Genomic DNA, 23590 nt, shown 5'->3' on the forward strand with positions numbered 1-23590 from the left:
CCATGCCAAGCTGCACAGAAGAAAACTAAGAAGGTCCCAGAGATGTGGGAAACTACTGCACATGAGGTCGGATTTGCAGAGAGCAGCCACAGGGCTGGGAAGGGATAACCATGAGTTATCACATCAAACATCCCCAAAACTAGGTTTCAGAGTTAAGGAACCTTTCATTCTTCTCCATGGCCATGCAGTCTCCAGCCTTGCATCATTTTCAAATGCAATGGGAGCCAGCTGGCCACAAGTGTGGCCTGAGATGACTCATTGATTTCCCTTACCTCATTCTTTGCTGACAGCAATTTTCTGAAGCTTAAATTTAACTCCTTCTTCTCTAGAAGATAGCATACTCTTTAGATAACTGCATCATTTCAGATTTGGGAAAAATAGAATTAGAAAGGACTGAGCTTTGGAGGTTAGCAGTTTTGCCCTAAGCTACCAACAAGACAGACTCCATCTCTCTGCTTCCTGACATATTTTTCATGGCTCTTCTTGTGGAGGTTTTTAATCCATGATAGGAAGACAGAGAGGCAAGTAGGGTCTCCATTAAGATACCTCTTCCTTGCCTTTAATCTCTACAGCCCTCTGTGCAAGCAGAGTGGTTTTGACCTATTTCTTTCCCACAGTAATTATAGCCCCCATCAATTTTCCAAAAAAAAAAAAAAGATGTGAAAAAAAATGTGAAAATTTGATGGAGCAAGACACGAGGCTGAATAAGAATGTCACTTTCCCTCCCCTGTTTCACTTTTCTCCTCACTGTAATGAACATGTTCCCTTGGAGGCAGAAACCTAAGGCTAGTTGTGACAGAAATGGAGATCAAGCAATTCAGGTTCACTGCCACAGAACTGTTATGATTCCATTCCAGTAGATAAGAGATACCCAGGGAGTCTTCTCATTTTGTTACATTCTCATCTCCACCCTTCACTAAATTTACTTAATTGGAAATTAGAATTAACATTATGGGGATAAAATGTTCTTTTCCCCCTCTAGGGCCATCGACTGGCACATCCCTATAATAGTGTCCATTCAAAGAAATATAGAAGGGACTGAGGAGAGAAAATGTTTCCCTGGAGGCAAATTGATTCATCCAGGATTCACCCTTCTTGCAGAAACACACACTGGGAATATATGCAGAAGCCTCTGGAGACATCAATGTGGAACAAGCCAGAAAGAACATTCTGGAAACTAGCTCCTTTCTACTAAAGTTGGGGCTCAATTTGAAAGCCCATTATTAATGGTAAAATTGGTTACTAGGCTCTCAAACATTTCAGGGAGCTGCACGTGTTTACAGATACAATGTCAGAATGACTCATAGAAGTTTTGGGCAGGATCCAGAGAAGAGGAAAATAGAGATAGGAGGAAGGCCATTATGACCTGCTTGTCCTTAATCCTTGATATTTTGAGATCTCTTCTCTGTCACTTCAGACCTCTAGGATAGAGAAGAATAGATGTGTGAAAGCCCAACCATGCCAGAAGTGAACACTTCATTGGAGACACAACAAAAAGCACAGCATGACAAATATAATACGGATAAAGTAAAACCAAGTGTTCAGAAGTAGAAAAGTAATCCACAGTAACCCAGCTCCCTTTGACTGTTTTCACACATGGTCAACCACCAGTTTTCCCAGATACAGATGGCATGAGACAGCACCAGGAGTCTCAATGTGACAGCCAGTGACAGTTTTTGGAAACACAGTGCTTTGGCAACAAGAAACACCCCACTGCTTTCTTGAAACTCATGGACCTCAAGGTCAGCCTGCTGTGCTTGGAAGAATTCTTGGGAGAAATCCCTGCTTGTTAGTTGACACAAAAGACAGTCACTTTTGTATGAGGAGGAGACATGCTTTTGGGCATTGTGCATCTGCTTTGATAGATATTCAGGAAAACAGTGCTGCCCAGCATGTGGAATAAAACCTACTTGACTTTGACCATGGGAATCCTCAGAGCCTGGTGTTTTGGCATCCTGGCCAGAGGCTGAGAATAAACCCATGGCTTTTAAACATGTATAGAAATTCAGCAAGGCTGTTCGTGGATATTTTAAAAAATCATGAGTTTAAAATAACCCAAGTGGTTTTCAACAAATGGGCTGATTCTGCTGCCAAGAAGGGCCAAGAGCAAAGAAAGCCTTTCTCAAGACTCCAGTGAAAGCTAGGTGGCCAAGCACAGGGACAGTGCACCAAAGACATCTGTAAGAGCCCACGTAGTGAATGTGATCACTGCATGGGGTGGGTGATGCCCTGGGGACACCACGGGCTGACCTTCAGAAGGATCAGTGAAGCATCTGTAAGCCAGCCAAGCCAGGAGGGTGGAGGAACACACAGAGAGCTCATCCAGGCATAGCCACCACCCACTCATTGGGTGTGCCCTGCTGGGCCTTACCAACCAGACATCCCCCGATTCCCAAATACTGCAGATGACCCAATACCCAGTGGTCAGCCCTGGTGCAGGAAGAGCTTTTTCACTCATGTCACAAAATCATTTCTCTGTTGGGGGCCAAGTGGTGACTCCCCCAAATTCCTATGTTGGAGTCCTAAACTTTAGTACCTCAGAACCTGACCGTATTTAGAGGAAGGACTTTGAAGAGCTGGTTAAGTTAAAAATGAGGCTCTTTGGGACAGCCCTCATCCGAGCTGACTGCTGTCTCTGTTAGAAGAGGAAATTGGACATGGGAAGAGATTCCTGGGGTGTGTGTAACCACCCAAGAAAAGCCAGTTGTAGTTGGAGGACAGCCCCCTGCAAGCCAAAGACAGAGGCGGACCCAATGATGGACTTCTACCAACCCTGATAAAATAAACCTGTGTTGTTGAAGTCACACACTGTGGTACTGCATTAGGACAGCCCAAGGAAATGAATGCATTTTCTTTTTTTTAGGGCTTGATTTCATTCCTCTGTCACCTTTCTGTTTATATTCTTTCATATGAAAATTAAAGTTAAAGAAAACATCTCATATTTATTTAAAGTTTAGAGAGATTAAAAGTGGTAGAGTAAGGTTGGCAGTGAAATAAAACCTCTCTGGGACCTAGAATTGAGACACCTGGAAAACAACTTGGGGAAGAGTAAAAGAAATAGAGTTCCAGGAATCAAGAAAGACCTCAGGAAAACTAGAAACCCCAGAGAAAGTGGAGAAACTGGTGCTCTGGGAGCCTTGGATCCCACGAGTTTTTACAAAGCACTGAAATCTATGGACTCCAACATGGACTTCATGTAAAGAAATCCACAAACCATTAATGGACAAGACCATGAATCAATTTGTATTGTGGCACTCAAATCCTAGCACTTTGGGAGAGCATCAAGTACCAAGATTTTGAAGACCATGTCCCACCGTCATTGGGCATGCAAGAGTTCAGTGTGAATAACCTCATCAAGACTTAGATCTTCTTCAGAGGCTTCAAGTGTCATCTGCATTAAAGCTCTCCACTGAACCCTCTCACAAAAGCAAAAGCTGAGAGGGAATAAAATCCATTAGTACAGTTTTAATAGCCCTTCCTCTGACTTCTCTTCAATTTTCTTGGCCACTGGGGTCCTTCATACTGCTTATGTTTCTTTAGACAGGACCTAAAGACACGGTGCTTCCAAAAAAGTGTATGTTCTGTGGCCGTTAAGTTTTTATTGATAGAGAAGCATAAACTTGGTATGATAAGTTCGGAATTAGGTCTTTTGTTACTTTCTAGAAAAAGTTGAACTAGCTGGGGATTTAGCTCAGTGGTTATGGCGTCTGCCTCGAAAGCGCAAGGACCCAAGTTCGATCCCCAGTACCAAAAAAAAAAAAGAAAAAAGAAAAAAGAAAAAGTTGAACTAGTAATATAAAAATGAAGATTAAATTTTAAAAATACTTGCGAGTAGAGTGTATGTTTAGAATGCATTAAGGCCCTGGGTTGAATTCCCATTTATAAATAAAATAAAATTTCTAAAATGTTACATAGTTTAATGTATTAATTTATATTTATGTATCAATATATCATATCTTAACAGGTACATTTATATATTAATACATTAGTTTAAGATATATTTTTATATATTTAAAAATATGTATTTTTGAGGTGAAATTATACTTTCAGAAATTATGTGGCCTCTAGAAAAGATCTTCATCCTAAAAGTGGGTGGTTCTTATTCTGTCTCTACCACCACCTCTTATTAGCTGTATGATAGCTGAGCCTGAACTTCGTTATCTCTAAAGTGAGCCTGATATTTTCCCCACCTACCTCACAGGGTTGTTGTGAGGATCAAACAAAATAAAGTATGTAAAAAAGACTAATAAAATGTGTGATACAGACATCAAAAAAAAAAAGTGAAGAAACTAAGGCAACACAGAGAAAAGAATGAAGCAGCCAGGAACACCAGCCCTGACTCTCAGGGAGGAAGCTCTATCTCTGCAAACACAAGTTATACCTGAGAGGGTTGGCAGCCCCAGGGAGAAGCAATGGACTGGCAGAGCTACCCTGAAGAAAAGGCTGGGGTTATTGTAAGCTGCAACTACAGTGTGAGTTTTTTCCTCCAATTTTTAAAATTAGTGCTGCGGTATATATTTGCAATACATAGTAAATACATTTATCGTGGGGGATTTGGTACACGGCATATCCCATCTTGATCCTTTTAACCTGCCCTTGCCCTCTATTCTGTCTCCCCCATCCCCAAACCCCTCAATACTCACTCTGAAAGTGGCTCGTTCTGCATGGTAGCCTGGAGTTGGAGAAGAAATCCACTAAAGTGCCTGCCATACTTGGGAATGATTTAATGGGAAGGGATTTTGAGAAGGGGTTTATTGTGTATGCCTGAGCCATTCCAGAAATCAGATTCACAGAACAAGGACACTTGAGGGTCTCTAGGGTCACTGTATCACAGTGACTAGGTGGGAAATGGTTACAAGACACAATCATGGAGAAGGAGCGGGCTAGTCTCAGATTTTTGAGAAATTTAAGAAACAGTGAGCTCAGGCTGTGAAGGATATGGAAGTTCTGTCTTCTAAGGTAAGAAGCCAGGCCAGGCCTGTGATTTTCAGAGGGGGCTGGCTCTGAAAGTGGAGACATTAATTCCAGAAGAAATCAGGGAAGAAACAAAAAAAGGCCCTAGAATCAAATGACAGTAGAAGCACAACATACCAAACCCTGTGGGACACTGTGAAAGCAGTTCCAAGAGAGAAGTTTATGGCTATGAACACATAAAAAGAATAGAGCAATATCAAATAACCTACTGATTCATCGCAAGATCCTGGAGAGACAAGAACATTTCAAATCTGAAACTTATAGAAGGAAATAGATTATAAAGATCAGAGCAGAAATTAATGAAATTGAGGCTAAAAATACAAAAGGATCAACGAATCAAAGAATTGGTTCTGTGAAAGGGTGGGAAAGGGAGGGAAAGGGAGTTAGGGATGAGAGGCAGAGATGACAGAAGGGAGGTGAGAAGGGCAAGAGAGAAGGATCACGATGAGATATGTACGTGCAGCGATCTCCCAGTGATGAGTGTGTTTACTATATGTTGGAAATGTATGCTGATGAAATTGAGAGAAAATAAAACAAATGGCAGAGATCTTGTAATGTTCCCTCTTCCCGGGTTGTCACGTGATTTTTAACCTACCCTACCCTTATCATGAGTCCCAGGAATGAAGAGCTCAGTGGATGATCAGGCTCGGGGAGAGATGTGTGCGCATTCTGCTCCTTCCTGAACACCAGCCCCTCCATCCACCTCTGATCTACTCTCAGGCCTCAGACCAAAACTCAAGACATGGTCTCTGAAGCTGATCTTTGTTTTCTGACATACTGAGGATGAACTATCAGGTCTGAATGTGGGATGCCAGGGAAAATTCCAGTGGTTCCCAATTCCCACACCAACTTCAATATAAGAAATCTCTGAGAAGGAAGGAAAGCAACCCACTTCAATTACAGGTTCTATAAGGTAAAGGGAATGCTGAAGACTAGGGGCTTAAACATAAATGATTTTTGTGTTTGTGTGTGTGTGAGTGTGCACATGCGCGTGCATGTGTATTGCTGGGGATCCAACACAGGGCTTTGCACATGCTCAGTCCATGCTCTACCATCTAGTTATAACTCCAGCCAAGGGTTGTATTTTTTAATCCTCAATAATAACAGGTCTAGAAGTAGAAATAGCTTGGTGTTTTGGGGTGTTCTCTTTCCCCCTTTTGCCTTTCTCAGTCTCACCTTCATTCTCAGACATACTAGCTACCAGAGGAAAGGAATATATCTTCCTATAACATTTATCCTTCAGACAAAAAACTTCTCAGAAGCCTCCTGAAGGATTTCTCTTTCTCTCAGTTTTCTCCAAGTAAATAAGGCTGCAGATGGGAGTAGATTCCTGGAAGTGACTAACAATATCCACTGTACTACACTCTGCTCGTAAGTTATACCACATTTGAGAACTCAGCATAACAATAGTGATGGTACAAAATGGTGCATTGATGTAGGCCCATGTGGTGGCCAGGGCAATACAGACACCTCCCACAATGAGACCAGTGCACAAAGAGGGACTGAACCAACTACTGACCCAAGGAGGCCCATGGTCCCGCTAACCTGAGTGATTTCACCTCAGTGACTATGCCACTATTTCTATCTCTGCTAATCTTTATTTTTATTTCCCTCCCTACTTACCCACTAGCTAATTCTTTCTTACTTCCCCATCAATGTCCATTTGTTTAAGCTTCTATAACAAAATAGCTGAGATTGGATAATTTATAAATCATAGAAAGTTTTCACAGCTCTGGAGGTTAAGAAGTTTAAGATCAAAGTGCCAGTAGGTTTGGTGTCTGGCGAAGGCCTATTCCTCATAGATGGTGTTGTCTAGGTGTCCACACATGTCGTAATGGATAAAAGGATCCAGAAAGGATGAACTCTGTGTCATCACATGCGAAAACGGTGGAGGAGAATAACTCCACTCTCTAAAAGCTCCTTTATAAGGGCACTGTATTACTAAATCCCATGTTACTATAAGAAAATACATGAGGCAAGTAACTTAGAAATAGAAAAGATTTATTTACCTCATGGTTCAGGGAGTTTCATCCCAAGACTGGGCACCTCTAGTGAGGGTGACACAATATGGCAGGAGTAAGTGGCAGAGCAAACTACTCATACTTTGAGCCAGGAAGCTGAGAGAGAATGAGATTCAGATCTCAAAGTTCCTTTGGGGAGCCTGACCTCAATGATCTAAGGACCCAGCCACAGGGCCCCATTTCCCAAAGATCCATAACAACTCCCAAGAGTTCCAGGCTCTAGTATATGTGCCTCTGGGGACATTCAACATCCACAATATAGCAGATGCTAATCCTATGCAGAAGAGCTCTGCCTTCATGACTTAATCACTCCCAAAAGGCCCCTCATCTTAAAAAGACACCACTAGTGATTACATTTCAACACAGGTGCGTCATGGGACACATTCAGACCCTGGCACCATCCAAATTCCATGCCCTCTGCATGATCTGCCTGGGCAGCACCTTTCTCTCTGTCGCTTCAGTGCTCCTGCCAAGCCTGCAGCAGATGACCTCCTCCAGTTCCGTCAGTCTCTGCCTGCCCCTCTTGAGCAGTGGTCAGAGGCAGAGCAGAAATATTGGCATCTTCAGTGTAGTTATACACCAAAAGCATGTCTGTATTTAAAAATTTTAAAATGTGGTAATATCAAAAAAGAGAAGGATATTTTAGTCCAAAGAAAAATTCAATACAAATCTAATGTCATCATCTTTTTATGCTGGTGTTTTGAAATGGAATCTTGTTAAGTTGCCCAGGGTAGCCTCAAACTCAAGATCCTCTTGTCTCAGTTTCCTTTGTACCTGGGATTAAAGGTATGCACCCCTGTGCCTGGCTTAATGTCATCTTCTTAAGTGATGTGGCTTGTTCCTTTCCGCATGCAAGAAAGGGTAAAACATGACAGGGGAGGATCTAAACAAAATTATGTTTGTATTTTACTCATTAGACTTTCACTAGAGTTTCAGCTACTAAAATACTAAACCATATTAGAATATCTAAAGATAGCAACCAAGTCTCTAAGCCCTACATGTTTACTATTATCTATGTGTTTCTTTCCAATGCCATCATGGAAAACAGAAGAAAGAAATAATGATGCAAATCTTTAAAAAATGCAGATCTATGTATTGTTCCTACAGAACACTCCGGTGGGCATATGCTCTTTTCAGAGCTAAGACCATAAACTGTGTCTTCATGGTCTTTCTAATCCCTGACCCCCACCTTCTCCTCACAGAAAAATCCAAAGAGAAACAGGAACTGAAAGCTTACCATTGTTGTACATCTGGTCAACCCCAAGTCACTTACTAAGACTACTATTATGCTGGTCTTCTGTTTTGACAAAATATCCTATTTCATGTATCTGGACAAATGAGATAGAAGCAGAAAAATCTGCATACATGAGAAAGGAATATGAATACATGAGAAAGGGGAGGGATCAGTTGTCTATAGGCAGCCAGGAGCAGGTTTGGGTGGAATTGGCAGGAGGAAATTTTCAATAGGAAAAATTATACTCAGTGTGGCACATTTTATTGTTTTGTGACTTTCCTTGATTGTTTCATATCTCTTCTACACTGGCTGGATTTTAATAAGCAGAGGTAGGACTTACATGTGTTTGTTAGTGAATAGTAATATTTTGGAAACATTACTATTTCCAAAGAGGAAGAGGAAATTACAGAATCTTTGTCAAGTTAACCAACAAAGGAATAACTGGAAACCAACCTGAGCCAAAGTTATAAAATGATTGCTGTGTTAGAAGTTCAATAATAATTATTAAGATTGATTGTTGTAGCAATAAGCTAGCAAGGCTTAAGTTGATGTATCAGGAAACGATTGCAATGAAGGCCAGGGAAGACTGAAGGGAGTGGGGTGAAAGAGAATTAAATGAGTGCACTAGTGTGCATGTGTAAACTCAAGTGGATTGGGCCAATGGAAGTTTAAGATAATGAAAATTTCAATGAGAAAATGATAGTAATGTCATAATGTCTCCAGAGCTGCAGCAGAAATGAACCAGGCAAGCCAGATATTGTGGTACATTTCTTTAATCCTAGCACTTAGAGGGTGAGGCAGGAGGATTGCTGTGAGTTTAAGGCCACCCTGGGCTACATAGAGAATCCAAAGCCAGCCTAACCTACATAATGAGAGCTTGTCTCAAAAAAAGAGAGAGAGAGAAGAAAAGAAAAAGAAACAGGCAGGTCCATCTAATAAAGTGGGACCTCTTAGAGTCTGATAAACATACTCTACTGAGACCTCTTCAGTTAGGGGGAATCTGAGGAAAAAGAGATTAGAGATAAAGAGTCATGACAATACATGAATCACTTGGAACTGTGCCTTGTCTACAGGGAGAACCTAATACAGTAATGTTAGTTATTGTCAGTATTGTACAAAATTGCCAATATCCCAGTATCTGTTGTAGTTTCAGAATTTAAATTTTTAATGAACATGTATGACTGTATTTGAGTAGCTGTTTCTTTTTCTATTAGCTTCTGCACAGGTCTATGTAATGCTTAAAGAGACAGCTGTGTGACTTTCTTTTGTGTTGCAAACATGCTTATCACAGCTGTTGCTCAGGGAACTCTTGATTAGTAAATAATTTTATTTTCTCTATGTTAGTGCAGTGAAAAGCATTATATCTGAACTTCTATTTTTCAAAAGACAGAGAAAAATAACAACTGATTGAAAGAGCCATTATTCAATATTGTGTTCTTTTCTATGTCTATTGGCAATGCTTTTCTGTCTCCACTTACTTACTAGCAGCAGTGGCTAGGTTAATTAATTAGTTTAGTTGATGCTTTTATTTTTAACAATTTTATGCTTACCATGGATGCATCATACATGCAGAAATACTGGGAAAAAATACTTGGATTTTTATATAATAGTCAATAAAAAAATTTCCTTAGGGTATCACATCACATCCAACCAAAACTGCCATCTGTTTCTCCGTGGTGGTAGCTGGCCACTCTGAATGAATTGTGATACCTGGGATCTTCTTATATTTATTTCTTTTCCTCACCAGATATTAAAGAAATCTCTTTGCAAATTGCATTTCTGTATCTAGTCATGGGTTTTCTCCTTAATTTTTTCCTAATACATCTCTTGGATATATAGTATTATTTTAAGAAAATTTGGAAGAGATTTGTGAAAAAAATAGTAATTTATCTATTTGTAATTAAAGGTCCAAATTTTAACTAGCCAAATCATTTTTATGTTGCCAGAGTTGTACAATTTGCCTTGAAAGACTCCAGTGAAACAATAGTAAAGGGATTTCAAAGAGCTATGAACCCATAAAAGTAAAAAGAATGGGAAGAAAGCTATCAGAAGGGGAAATATTCCAACAAAAGCATGGTTTATTAGTCAAGGCTCTCCAGAGAAATAGAAGCAATAGGGCATACATGTTTATATGATGAAATTTATTTTAAGGAATAGGCTGATGCAATTGTGGGGGCTGGCAATTTGTAGGTCTACACTTGTGAAATCAATAGGACAGGTCAGCAGGGTAGAAACTCAAACAGCAGTTGATTCCACAGGCTTGAGGTAGAATTTTTTTGGGGGGGAGGTTAAATCTCAAGTTTTGCTTTTAAGGCCTTCAACTGACTGTATGAGTTTGGCCCACATTATCAAAGTTAATCTCCTTTATTTAAAGTTAATTGGTTGTAAGTGTTAACCTTATCTTTGAAATACCTTTACAGAAACACCTAGACTAGTATTTGGTTAATAACTGGTTGCTGTAGCTTAACCAAGCTGACACCTAAACTAATCATCACATACAGTGACTTATAAGTAGAGATGAGAATTGTAAATGTAACTGACTATAGCCTGAAGGGGCTGCTCATACTTCCTCTACCTAAAAGGCAAAAAAGAAAACTACACACACACACGCACACCCCACAAGCACTTCTCCCCCATGGACTTCTACTTCTAAATGCAAAACACTTGGAAGCAAGGATACTAATATGCCAAGCTACAATCTGTGGTGGGCAGACCCTGAAGGATTCCAAATGATCACTTTGTAGCATTCACACCCTCATGTAGTTTACTGCTCTTGAGTGTGGCAAGACCGTGACTTCATCCTAACAACACAACTGTGGCAGAAGTTGAGCATATCATGCCTGTGGCGATACCACGTTATGTTCTATAAGACTTTGTTTTGCAAGAAGATTTGCTCTGGAGAGTCTCCTTTGTGAGCTTGGTGGAGTAGGTGGTTGTGCCAATGAGGTGCAGCTAGCAAGAAATTGGAGCTAGGGGTGACCTCCAAAGGAATTCCACCAACGACCTGAACGAGTTTAGAAGCAGTCTTCTCTGGTTAAACCTCCAGGAGAGAAGTGTTGGGCAAGTGCTCTGCCACGGAGCTAATTCCTAGCCCATTGAGAGCTGTCTTTATTCACAGAAGGTGGTTTATAAGATCAATGTAAAAAACAGCCATATTTTTCTAGACAAGTAAAAATTGGAAACAATTTTGAAATAAATTTGAGACCATTAAAAATAACACCATTCAACATTGCATAATAAATAAAATGATTCAGGAGCAAACTAACAAAGATTGTGTAAGAAATTGTGTATGCAAAACTACATATCACTGCAACCAAAGAAGACCTAAACATTTAAAGATATACACCATAGGGCTGGGGATTTAGCTCAGTGGTTTTGCCGCCTGCTGTGCAGGCACAAGGACCGGAGTTCAAGGCCCGGTACCCCAAAAAAAGATAGACATCATGTTCACGAATGAGAAGATGCAAGTCTTTTCCTACGCACATTCTCCTCAAATTAACCTGTAGGCTAAATACTATCCCAATCAAAACACCAGCAGTCTTTTTTTCCTGTAGAAATTAAGCTGATTCTCAAATTAATGTGGAAATGCAATGTAACAAAATCCAGAATAGTCTCTGAAAAAGGAAAACCAAGTTGGAGGCCGTCTGCCTGATTTCAAATCCTATAGTAAATTCTATAATAGTCAAGAGAATGTGGTATTGACATAATGATTTATCAATAAGTTGATGGACCTGGATAGAGTTAAGAAATAGCTTCAAACATATGTGGTCAATTGAGTTTGACAGAGGTGCAAAAACAACTTAATGGAGAAGGGATATCCTTTTGAACATTTGGTGCTGGAAAACTTGGATAGGAATATGCTAAAAACTGAATGCTGTAACCTAACAAAAGTTAAAATGAGTTATAGTTCTGAATGCAATGCCATAAGCTAGAAAACTTCTACAAGAAAGTGTGCAAGAAATATTTGAAGTCCTGGGATAGGCCATGGTTTCTTTACATGACATACATAACACAATCCACAAAAGAAAACTTGGTCACTTAAACTTTATCAAAATTAAGACCTCAACTCTATAAGCACATTGTTAAGAAGATGAAAAACATTTGTAAATCATATATTTGATAAAGGAGTTATAGTAGACTATATAAAGAACTCTAAGAACATAGCAATGAGGAAAAAAGAAATAAAAACTTACAAAAATGAGCAAAATATTTGCAAGTGCAGTTCGCCAAATAGTTCATGGATGAAAACCAGACCATAAGAAGATGCTCAACATCATTGGTCCCTACGGAGTACAAATTAAAACTACAATGAGGTACCATTATGAATATATTTCAGTGGCTAAACTTTAAAAGGGTGCCCATAGCAAGTGTCACTGGGTATACAGAGCAACTCAAAGAAGTACTTAAGGAAGCAGTTCGGCAGGTTTTTTGACTATTAAATGAACACTTATCAAATCATGAAGCCATTCTTCTCCTTGGTATTTACCCAAGAGATATGAAAGCAAATGTACATAAACAAAAATTTTATAGAAATTTTAGTACTTTTTTCCATTACTTTTATTGGCACATGTTAGGTATACAATAGGCTGACATTCATTACTGGGAGTTTGTACCTTTACATAATCTCTCTTGGTTCTTATTTTTTCCCCATTCCCTTGCCCTCCCTTCAACCCCTCCACCCCTCCCTATCTACAAAGACTTTGTCTCCATTTTTTCCTTTTCTCATATTTATTCCTTTGAAATTCTGAATTTTGAAATTCTGAAAGTCTAATTTTCTTTGTAGTTTTTTTTTCTTTTTTAGTGTTTCCCAACAATTTTAAGTTGTCATGGCTATTATTTACAATTTTCTATGCTGTGCATTTTATCTTCACATCACTTTCAATATTGGAGGTATAAATTTATAAAGATTTTTAGAGAGCACTGATTCAAATTATGCATTTTTTTGCACATTTGACTACATAGAGCTACATTATTGCAATATTGACTTTGTAAGTATTATGTGTGTACATAAAAAATATTTAAATTTTATCAATAAACAGAGGCTTTTTTTGTAGGTCTACATTTGTGAAAGATAAAATTCCTTAATATCTTGGCTCTTGGATGACTGGATACATGGTGGTGATGTATCACATTTTGTGATTCATCTTCTCAAAATACTTCAGTTATCAATCATGGCAATTCAGGTGACCATGCTCACAATTGCCAACCATACTGATATATGCTTATACACATTTTTGTTTTTGACCTGTTTCTTTATAAATATGGTTAACCTGTTGTATCTGTGTTGCTTATACTTGAATATATTAAACTTATGTGATTGATGTACCTGAGAATTCACACTTGCAAATATTTGTTATTATTTTCTATTGTACTGTATAAAGTTGCCTGTGAAGTACTTTGTTGGGATTTGATGATTCTCAAAGGATTTCCCTTTAAAATGCAAATAAATGTCTTTTAAAGAATTTTACTAAATTATTTTTTCCAGGGTTATATTTTCAGAATTTTTATTTCTTTGGATTTATGACCTAGGGATGGTAGCCTTTAAGGATTTGATCTTTTGTGATTTTAGCATTCAGGATTATGGTGATCAAGACTATGTCTTTAGAAATAAGAACCCAAACTTGAAAGCAAAGTATTAGGAGAGCCTTGCTTCCTTCCAAGCTCTAGAGGAGAATATCTTTTTCCTCTTCCAGCTCCTGGTGGCTTCTGGCTACCAGGCTGCAGCCTCACTCTGCTTTCTGCTCTCTATTCGCCTGACCGTCTTTTCCAGACCTCTCTGTGCCTTAGGAAGAAAATTTCTTTCTCTTGTAATGACACACAAGTCATTGTAATTAGAGTCTGCTGTAAATCCAGGATACTTGCTTCCTGAAATCCTAAGTTAAATTTCACTTCAGTGACCTTATTTCTAAATAAGACTTCACTCACTTGTATATATTGGGGGCGGGGGGTACAATTTAATACACTGTGGTCCAAACCTGGAAACAACCTAAGTTTCCATCAACAAAAGAATAAGTGGATAAAAAGTTATGGTGTATCCTCGTAATATGCTTAGTAATAAACAGAAGTAAACTATTGACACGTCAGTAACACCGATGAATTTCAAGATAATTATGCTGAGTGAGATGTGTTGTATGATTCAATTTATTTAACATTTAGAAATTGCAAACTAATCTATAATGACAGAAAGCTGTTTATTTGTTGCTTAGGGTGAAAGATACGGCAAAGTGAGGAAATGTAAACAGCAGAGAGAGAGGGATATGAAGAAACTTTTGGAGGGAAATGCTATGCCTATTATTTTGATTGTGGCTATGGCTTTGTGGCGTATATATTTGTTTGCATATGATTGTTAGTATTTGCTCTGTCTCTGAATACCTCTATTGCCCACTTTGTGTGATGTTGATTCTAATTCCAAGGAGCACCCCAATTTCTTTGCCAAGTGAAATTTGTAGCCTGATTTGGGATTTTGTAGGCTTATTTGAATGCTAGCAAAAGGGGACCTTAGTTCTTGAGAGCCTAGAGTTCCTGAGGCATTAAGGATCATGTTTACCATGATCAGAAGAGAATGTTGGTTTGTTGTTTCAGTTTTTTTTTCTCAGAAGGAAGCAAGGAGGAATGGAGGGAAAACGGAAAATAAACCGTGTTAGCCTCCTTTGAATCTTCAGACTCAGCCATTCCTAAGCCAGTCATATCTTTTGACTTCTCAAAAAAGGAATCCCCAAATTCTTTCTCTCTCTCTCTTTTTTTTTTGGTACTGGGGATCGAACTCAGGAACTTGAGCTTGTGAGACAGGCATGGTGCCACTGAGCCAAATCGCAGGCCCCCCAAATTCTCTTTTAGGTATAAGATGGTCTGAGTTTCTACCATCACAATCAAAAAAGATTTACAAAATAATCCAAATTCCCATCACTCCAGGACTGATAACCTTTCCTTACTGAATGCATTAGCATGCAAGAATCAACCTAAGGAAAATGTTGCCTTGGAATGTCATACACAATAACTAACCTAAGTACAAAGCAGATACACAGGAAATGAGACTTTTTTTTTTTCAATAATACAGGAAAACCTAAGCATAACATAATTTAGAAATAATTCAGAAATCTGCCTGAAGAATGACATTGTGTTGTCCTCTGGAGACAACAGAAGAACACAGGGAGAACTGTCAAGATTGGGTCCAGCCAGGCTGACCCAGCTTCCATTTCTGAATAAAATGCCTGCCAGGTAGGTTAACAAGGAGTGATTACTGTAACAGGACAGTGAGTTCCAGACAGCCCAGCCTCACCCTTTCACCTTGGTGAAGCTGCCTATTCCTTTGGATCTTCAGCTTCCTCATCTGTGAAATGAGGGCATTACATTTGTGTTCTTCAATTCCATAATTTTATATTTTAGTGGGAAAAGTGTATCTGACTGATGGGCTGGAGAGGTGGGCTAAAGAATCCTCCTCTAAGAGAGACCTACCAGGGTTTCTGAAGGTTGGATCTTCTTCTGAAGCCAGGCCTCCAACCTCAGCACTATGACAGCTTAGGCTGTGTAATAGCTCTACAGAACAGGCTGCACTGGGTATTATAGGCTGTTTGGTAGCATCTCTGGTCTCTACTACTTGATACTAGTAGCATGATCGCTTAGCTGTCATAACTCAAAATACTCTATTCAATCCAAGCATCCCTTGCGGGGAAAAAGCATCCCTGGTTGAAGGCTTCTGGAGGCTTTGTGATGGAGTAGGTGCATCTAATGAGGAGGCTGGCAGTGAGGCAGTGAACGAAGTGCTGCTGGCCTCACAAAGGATCTTAGGAGCTGAGGGAAAGTGGCAAGGAGCAAACAATATGGTGTTCAGGAAGGTCCATTAAAAGATAGGAAAACCAAAGAGCAGTTCCCTGGGTTTTGTCTCTGTTTTGTTGTATATGAGACAAGGCTTCACTTGTAGTCCAGGCTGGTCTTGGTATATACCCAGGGCTGGCCTCCTGCCTCACCTCCCAAGTGCTGGAATTCTAGGCATCACCACTTTGCTTGGCTTAGAACACTCCCTTGGATTGGTTTAAACATAGTCTGAGTGTGAGAGTACAGGGTGAGAGAATTTGGGTGTTAGAGAACAGACACAGTAGCATAAACCTAGAGACAAAGAAGCAAGTAGTGATTTGAGGTACAGAAGAAGTAATTTTTTGATGGCAAGCTGAAAGGCCAGCATTCTTCTTGGATCTAAATTGGCTGCCCTAGAGTCGATAGCCGGTCCTGAGGAGAATCTGTAAGCCTACTCTGGAGCCCTAGGGGCAGTGACTGGTGAATGTGCACAGAGGAGCTGAGAGGAAAGGTTGTTCAACCCGTAGAAGATAGGGCTGGGATTACCTTGTGTAGACGGATTGAGAAATTCATCCCAGAGCAGACAGAGCCTACCTGCTGTGATGGTTTCTGGTAGCCAGTACTTCCACCCCCATCTCCCCAGGGGAATTGTTCTTCTACTTCTTCCACTGATAATGATGATGATTTGTACATTGATAATTGAAATAAAACGTATTCCTTTCTCCTAATCATTTTGCTCACCTTGAGGATCTAGCTTACTCCTTAAGGGGCTGTTGAGGTTACTTAGACAATGTTTAGTGGGACCATTTCTGATTAATATGTTCGGCCACTGTGTTTGGAATTTTACCCTTTGCAAAATTCCACGGTCAATTTAGTTAAACATTACTAGGGGTATTGAGTAAGAACTGTCTTTAATGGAATACACCCAAAGATTACAGAGGAAACAAAGAAAACAATTGTTCAAACCCACCCATCCCATGAATCCTTATCACAGTAAGGAGAACTGGTAATGGGTGGGAAAGATAAATAAGGACCAAATATACAAGCCAGTCAGATCCGTGGGAAATTAAGAACCCCAGCCAGTTTGTCTCTGAGAGACAAAGGATATCATGAGCCAACAAATAGCAGAGAAGCTGCAGTTTCGGGCACAGTTGTGGCAGTTGGAATGTACGAGGTGTAAACAAAATTTTTCATGCTAAGCTGAGGTTTTAGGAAAAATGAAATTTTATTCTCTTCATGTTAATGATCATTTTTAGAGCTCTCACTCATCAAATAGCAGGAAGGATAAAATATGTATGTACGGGGGGTGGGTGGGTACTGGTCACTTTCCCATTTCTGAGACAAAAATACCTGACACCTGCAATTTAAAGAACAAGTCTATTTGGTTCAAATATTTATTTGGCTTCAGAGGGTTCAGTCCATGGTTAGCTGACCTCAAGGTAGAAATGGCATGGTGGAGGGACCTGGTAAATCTGTTCAACCCATGGCAGCCAGAAAGCAGAGAGAAAGGAGGAGGAGGTGCTGACAAGAATACACTCTTCCAGGTCACTCCCCCTCAACCCACCCCACCTCCTAACAGTAGATTCAGCTGCGAACTCATCAAGGGATTAATCTGCTAATGAATATAGTGCCCTTGTGATCCAATCCCTTACCAAAAGCCCCACCTCTGAGCACATGAGATTTTTCAAGGATAGTTTAGATTTAAATCTTAGCAGTGAATGAACAGATTTAGTTCAGCCCAGTAATCTTAGAATGATAAACATAGTATATTTCCCCTATTATATAAATCATTTAAATTCCTGGTAGAAAATCCGAAGAATACATAGAAGTTAAGATGTGATTAAAAATCATTTGAAACCCTACCATTCTTGGGGAAGCACCACAGAGTTTGTGACTCTGCTTTGGCTGATCCAGTGCTCTGGATGGAAGACCCCGGCTTTCAGAATTCCTCCTCTCCCCTTCCTTCCCTGGGATGCTATCTGTGTATGCGAAGAAGCTTCCTAGGACTTCCTGCTGGTGTAGTGAAAGGAAGATTGGATGTTGCTCCTTTAGAGTGCACAGCACTCTTTCTTGCCCCCAGTTTCTGCTGCTATTCTTGGCTGATGTTGGGGGCTGGAGAAATTCATGGTTACATCTTCCTTTCCTTGGCATACCTATTGGTTTAATGGTTTCCCCTCATTTCTGCTGGCCCTGAAGACCCTTCGGAATCTCTAGCACATCCTTTGTTTTTTTTTTTCCTTTCCTTCTGCTAAGACAGGCCAGTGGCAGGCCCACTGTGCCCACCTGAGCTGTGGAATTTCTGCCACCTGTCTACAATGTGAGGACAGCTTCAAGATGATCTGTCCCAGAATCCAGATTCAAATTCCACTGCTCAACTTCCCTGTGCCAATGAGCAACCTGGAGCAGTGACACAGGGTCTATTTCATGACTGTGCCCTTCTACTGCTGCTCTTTCTTGCCTGTACCTCCCTGCAGGTCTAGAAGGGGTGACTCTCTTTTTCTCATCTTTACCACTGCTTTTGAAGCTAGAGCCTTTCCCCCTCTCCAGTGTCTGGTGGCTCCAGACTTCAGCACAACTCCGCTTTCTGCTCTTTCTTCATGTGACCTTCTTTCCCATATATCTTTGTGCCTTAAAAAAATCTCCTTTCTCTTATAATGAAACAATTCATTGTAATTAGGGGCTGCCCTAAATCCAGGATATGCTCCTAAGCTCCTGTGATCCTAAACTTAATTTCATTTAGGGTGGCTTTATTTCTAAATAAAATTTCACTCACACATACCAGGAGTTGAGACTCGCAGGGTTTTGCTGGGGCACGGCTTGGGAGGACACACCCCTGGGTTCTACTCTGGCTGCTGTCATTGTGGATGAGGCTAACAGAGAGCTGAGTTCACTGGCTTAGGAACTGGGGAAACACAGTGCCTGTCTTAAGATAACAGAATGTTTCTGAGTCTGAGGACCAGCCCACTTGAAGAGAGAATAAATGGAAATGATTACTCTCTTTTTCCCCATGACCAGGCTGCTACACATTGTTGAAGATGAGAAGATGCCTCCCTCTCTGGAAATCTTAAAATTAGATGTCTCAGATGTCCTAAATCTGCCTCACTTTCATTTCCAGCAAGAAAATGTGCTCCATCTTTGTCCCTCAAGTGCTCTGATCCTGAAACTGGCTGTCCCTGATGCCCCTCACAGGGAGTGGCTGGGATCACTTACACTTGTGTCCCTGGTGAGCAGCTCAGTGCCCAGCACCCGGGTGGCTCTCCACAAACAGTTTTTGAAGGGAAGAATGGGAAAATCAGTGGTGGCTACATGCTATTCTACCCAGCTCAGGTTTATTTTGTTTGCAGACTGAGGAACGAAACAGCATCCTCTCCAAGGTCATATATGATTCTTCCCGTCTAGACCCACATCCCCCTGGCTAGACAGAGATATTAAAATCTGTCAGTGTTCTCACACTGTCCACCTCGCTGGCTGCCCTGCTCAGTACTGACATCTGTAAACAGGTCATTTGTATTCTTCTGTCACCTGCACTGCTCTGACGAACATCCCTCAGGTGCACAGAAATTAGTTATCCTGCAGGCTGGGCAGATGACGGATGGGTGGCTTTGTCACTGGCCTGGCTCCTTGTGGAAAGGCCGGATGCCTCCTCTGTCCTGCCAGTGTGCCCAGGCATGATTAGAGAGCTGGGGGCAGGCAGAGCAGGCATTCGAGAAGCAGATGTGTCTCTTTCAAGAAGCTGTCTGTGACGACCCAGGACTGCCACAGCCCAGGACGGCCTTTGATGTCCTCCCCACTCCCGGCCTCCTGAGAGAAGCCTGTCAGGAATCCAAACGTGGCCCCAGATGCTGCTTGCCTGTCTCCTCAGCGGGGTCTTTCCCTGCCTACCTGTCCCCTCTCTTCTTGCTCTCTCTTAAAGGCAGACAAAGCAGAAATAATTCTGCTTTCGGATGTTGCCTGGGAGCAACAGAAAGTCCACTTGCTTTGAAATTCCACAATTCATTTTATTTACTCTCTAAATAAGAAAGTAAGGCGAGGGCCAGGGATTTAGCTCAGTGGTTTTGCGGCCTGCTGCGTAAGAGCAAGGACCCAAGTTCGATCCCCGGTACCAAAAAAAAGCAAGGCATTTGTTAGCTTGCTTTCTTTGAATGTCTCCCTCTTCCTGACTGCTCAAGCAGAGCTCTCAGGGGTCGCTGTTCCATCCATCGTGGTTGAAAGAACACCTCTTCCTGCCCTCTGGCCGGCCAGGCATCATCATCCAGCATCTGTCTCGGGGTGCTGGACACGTCTGTTCATAGCTCTGAGCTTGCTGGTCTCCTGGGCCATAGGAGACAGCTCAGGGCCACCCTGCAACCTTCTGGAGAGTTCTAAACACCGTGCCCATATCACGGAAAATATGATTCTTTCTGTGTTTCATCTTCTCTCTAGGAGACCAACTGTAGAGTATCGCTTGTACACACACACTCTGAGGAACGTAGTGCTTTAAGTGTCTTTTAGCATAATATTGATAGGACCGTCAGTAAATGTGCCCGTTACTCTGCTGCTATAGAATCTTAGTGCCAAAGAGAAAACCATTTTTATGCTGCTCCCCTTTCTGCAAATACTAGACATTTCCTGTGACTTAAACATGTAGCCAAATTCTTAAACCAATTGAGATCAGTGTGTTAGTTTTGCTAGGCCTGTTATGTAACAAAATACCACACTCCGGAAGCTGGGAGTCGCTAATTGAGCCTGGCAGGGTCGGTTTCTTCTGCGGCTTCTCACCTTGCGGCACACACCTGCCTTCCTGCGGGTCCTCACATTGCTTTTCCTCCTTGCGCATGTGCATCCCTGGTGTCTGTGTGTCCAAATTTCTTCTTAGAAGGGCACCAGTTGTACCGGCTTAGGGACAACCCTAATGGCTTCATTTAAATTTAATTTTCTCTTTAAATGGCCCATCTCCGAATGCAGAACTGTGGGTTAGCATTGCTTCCATATTTGAATTTTAATGAGACCCAATTTAGCCTATAACAAATGTCCAAGCTTTTCTCCCATAATAGTCTTAAGTGTCACCCTCTGCAAAAGGTGTCTGTACTCTTACTGTAACCATCAGCATAATCTTGAATAGGCTGATTGTCTACCTGGTTAGTCTTTAAGCCAGCTCAGCTCAACCCATCTGCTAACCACTCAGAGGGGCGTGTATGTCTATGGAAATTTTTTTGTGGTAGAATGCATTTCTGAGCTACACCTCTTACTTCTCCCCTCCAGGACTGCAGCCTAATCCTTCACCTGTGCCCTCTGGCTCCTGCATGTTGTGCCTCCTGCAGCCTTCACAATTCTTGCTCCTTCTACACAAACCCAGCACAGGCAGAGGTAATATACAGGTGAGCAAAAGGAAAGAAATGAAGCCACATGACTTTCTCAAGCCCACACTAAAGCAAGTGACAGAACCAGGATTCTGACCCCAACTTAGCAGTCCCCAGAGTACATTGCAATCAATTGGAATGAACAAAACCTCTGTTTATTCTTCCAGGTTTAAATCGGATCTTTAAAAACATGATCTGAAGAAGTAGCCTTGTCAGTCCTAAATCTGTTTAATCAACCAATTTGTCAATTGGAGATAGAATCATTTCTTCTTTTTCTAGTGACAAAAGTTCCTTCCCTCCTTTAGGAAGAAGCACATGGGAGGAAGTTTTTTTGTGTTTTCATCCAGATATAGCAATGATTCCTTTGATCAAATCATATATTTTAAGCTCTTGGAGATCAGTCATTGAAATTTCTGACTTCAGTGAAAGTCAAAGTTCTTTATGGTCAGCATTTCTTATTTCAAAGGATAATTCAAAGGGTTTTTTCCCTGAGCACCAATAGGGGCACCTTGATTTGTAATGCTTAAAAAAGATACTCTGTGTCTCTGATTTTTTTAAACCATAATTCTGGGCCCTGTGCACTACTTTTTGCCATAGCCAAAACTGATTTTCTGAGTTTTTTCTTGGATGGTGAATTAAAACTTGCTTCCGGATCTGACTTTGATCTTTGCATTTGGTGGAGGTGGGGGTGTCCTGAGAGCTCTTTCTAATTGATGAATTAACTAATCGAGAATCAGGTGACAGGCTTTTATGACAAGAAAAGCCTCCCTTCCCTCCTACTTTTGTTTATCTGCCAGAAAATGTTCCTAGGGTTCCTTGAAATGGCCAAGACCCAGCATGGAAAAAAATTTTCCTCCTAGATATTTGTTAAATACGCCTACATTCCTGGGAACCTTAACATATGAATAACATTAAATATAGATGTCTTGATGCTTTATTATTTTTAAAAGTAATTTTATGGAAGTATAATTTAAATAAGATCAAAATACACACACACACACGTGCGCGGGCGTGCACACACACACACACACACACACAGAGTCTGTGTTGGTCCAAGCAGGTTTTCTTATCTTACTAGTTTACTGACAATTTTTATAATAGCATCAATTCTCTTAGCTTTTGCTATAAAGTTTATTTTGCTTTCATATGTTGGCAATTGAGGAAAATTAGATTTGCTTAATTTCTTTGTGTGTTTGTTGAAGTGAAATTCACATGATATAAAATTAACTATTGTGCAGTGCACAATTCAGTGGTGTTTAGTGCATCTATGAGTACCTCTCCAGTCATCATCTCTATATAGTTCTAAAACATTTTCATCATTCCCAAAGGAGAGCCTGTATCCAGGAAACATTAACTCCTAATTCCTCCCTACCCACTGCCCCACAAACCATTAATCTGTCTTTATGGATTTAATTATTCTGGTTATTTCCTATAAATGGAATTGTGCAATGTATGACCTTTCATTTTTGGCTTCTTTTAGTTAGCATAATATTTTTGAGGTTTATTCACTTTGTAGCTCATATCAGAACTTCATTCCTTCATGGCTGAATAATATTCCATTGTATGGGTATACCACAATCATTTTATTCATTCATTGATGGGCCCTTGGGTTGGTCTCTCTATGAACTATTGTAAATGTGCTTCTACAAATATTTGTGTACATTTGTGAGAATATCTGCTTTCAATTCTTTTGGAAGTGGAATTTTAAAATCTGATTTATTATAACCATTTTATTGGATGTGAAATGGTACAGCGGCACCTTGGTTCACGAATACTTTTGTTTGGGAACAATTTAGTTTGCAAACAAAAGTATTTGGTGAAATTTTGTTTTTGTTTGCAAACTCTAACATCAGGTGACAGACACTGTAGCCATCCTTCCCACACAAACACAAATCTTTTCCCAAATCACAAAACAAATTAAGTTTGTAACCAAGGTACCACTGTATAGCATTGTGCATTTGATTTGCATTTGCTTAATAACTAAAAAAATATGATTTTGGTATGGATTGCCTTAAATCTGTAGATTACTTAGAGGAGTTAAGATTATCGTCATCTTAAAAATAAAGTACTCCGATATATGTTGAACACAGATGTCTTTCTATTTATTTAGATCTTTAAGAAATGTTTGTTTTATAGGATTTGATGTTTTAAATGGTTTTTGTGCTTTGATCTTGTACCTTGGTAACTTCATTGTATTTGTTTACTAAATCTAGCAGGTTTTTGTGGAT

Source organism: Heterocephalus glaber, unplaced genomic scaffold (assembly GCF_053883595.1).
Source record: "Heterocephalus glaber isolate CG9 unplaced genomic scaffold, H.glaber_assembly_v1.0 deba00001550, whole genome shotgun sequence".
Classification (NCBI taxonomy): Eukaryota; Metazoa; Chordata; class Mammalia; order Rodentia; family Bathyergidae; genus Heterocephalus; species Heterocephalus glaber.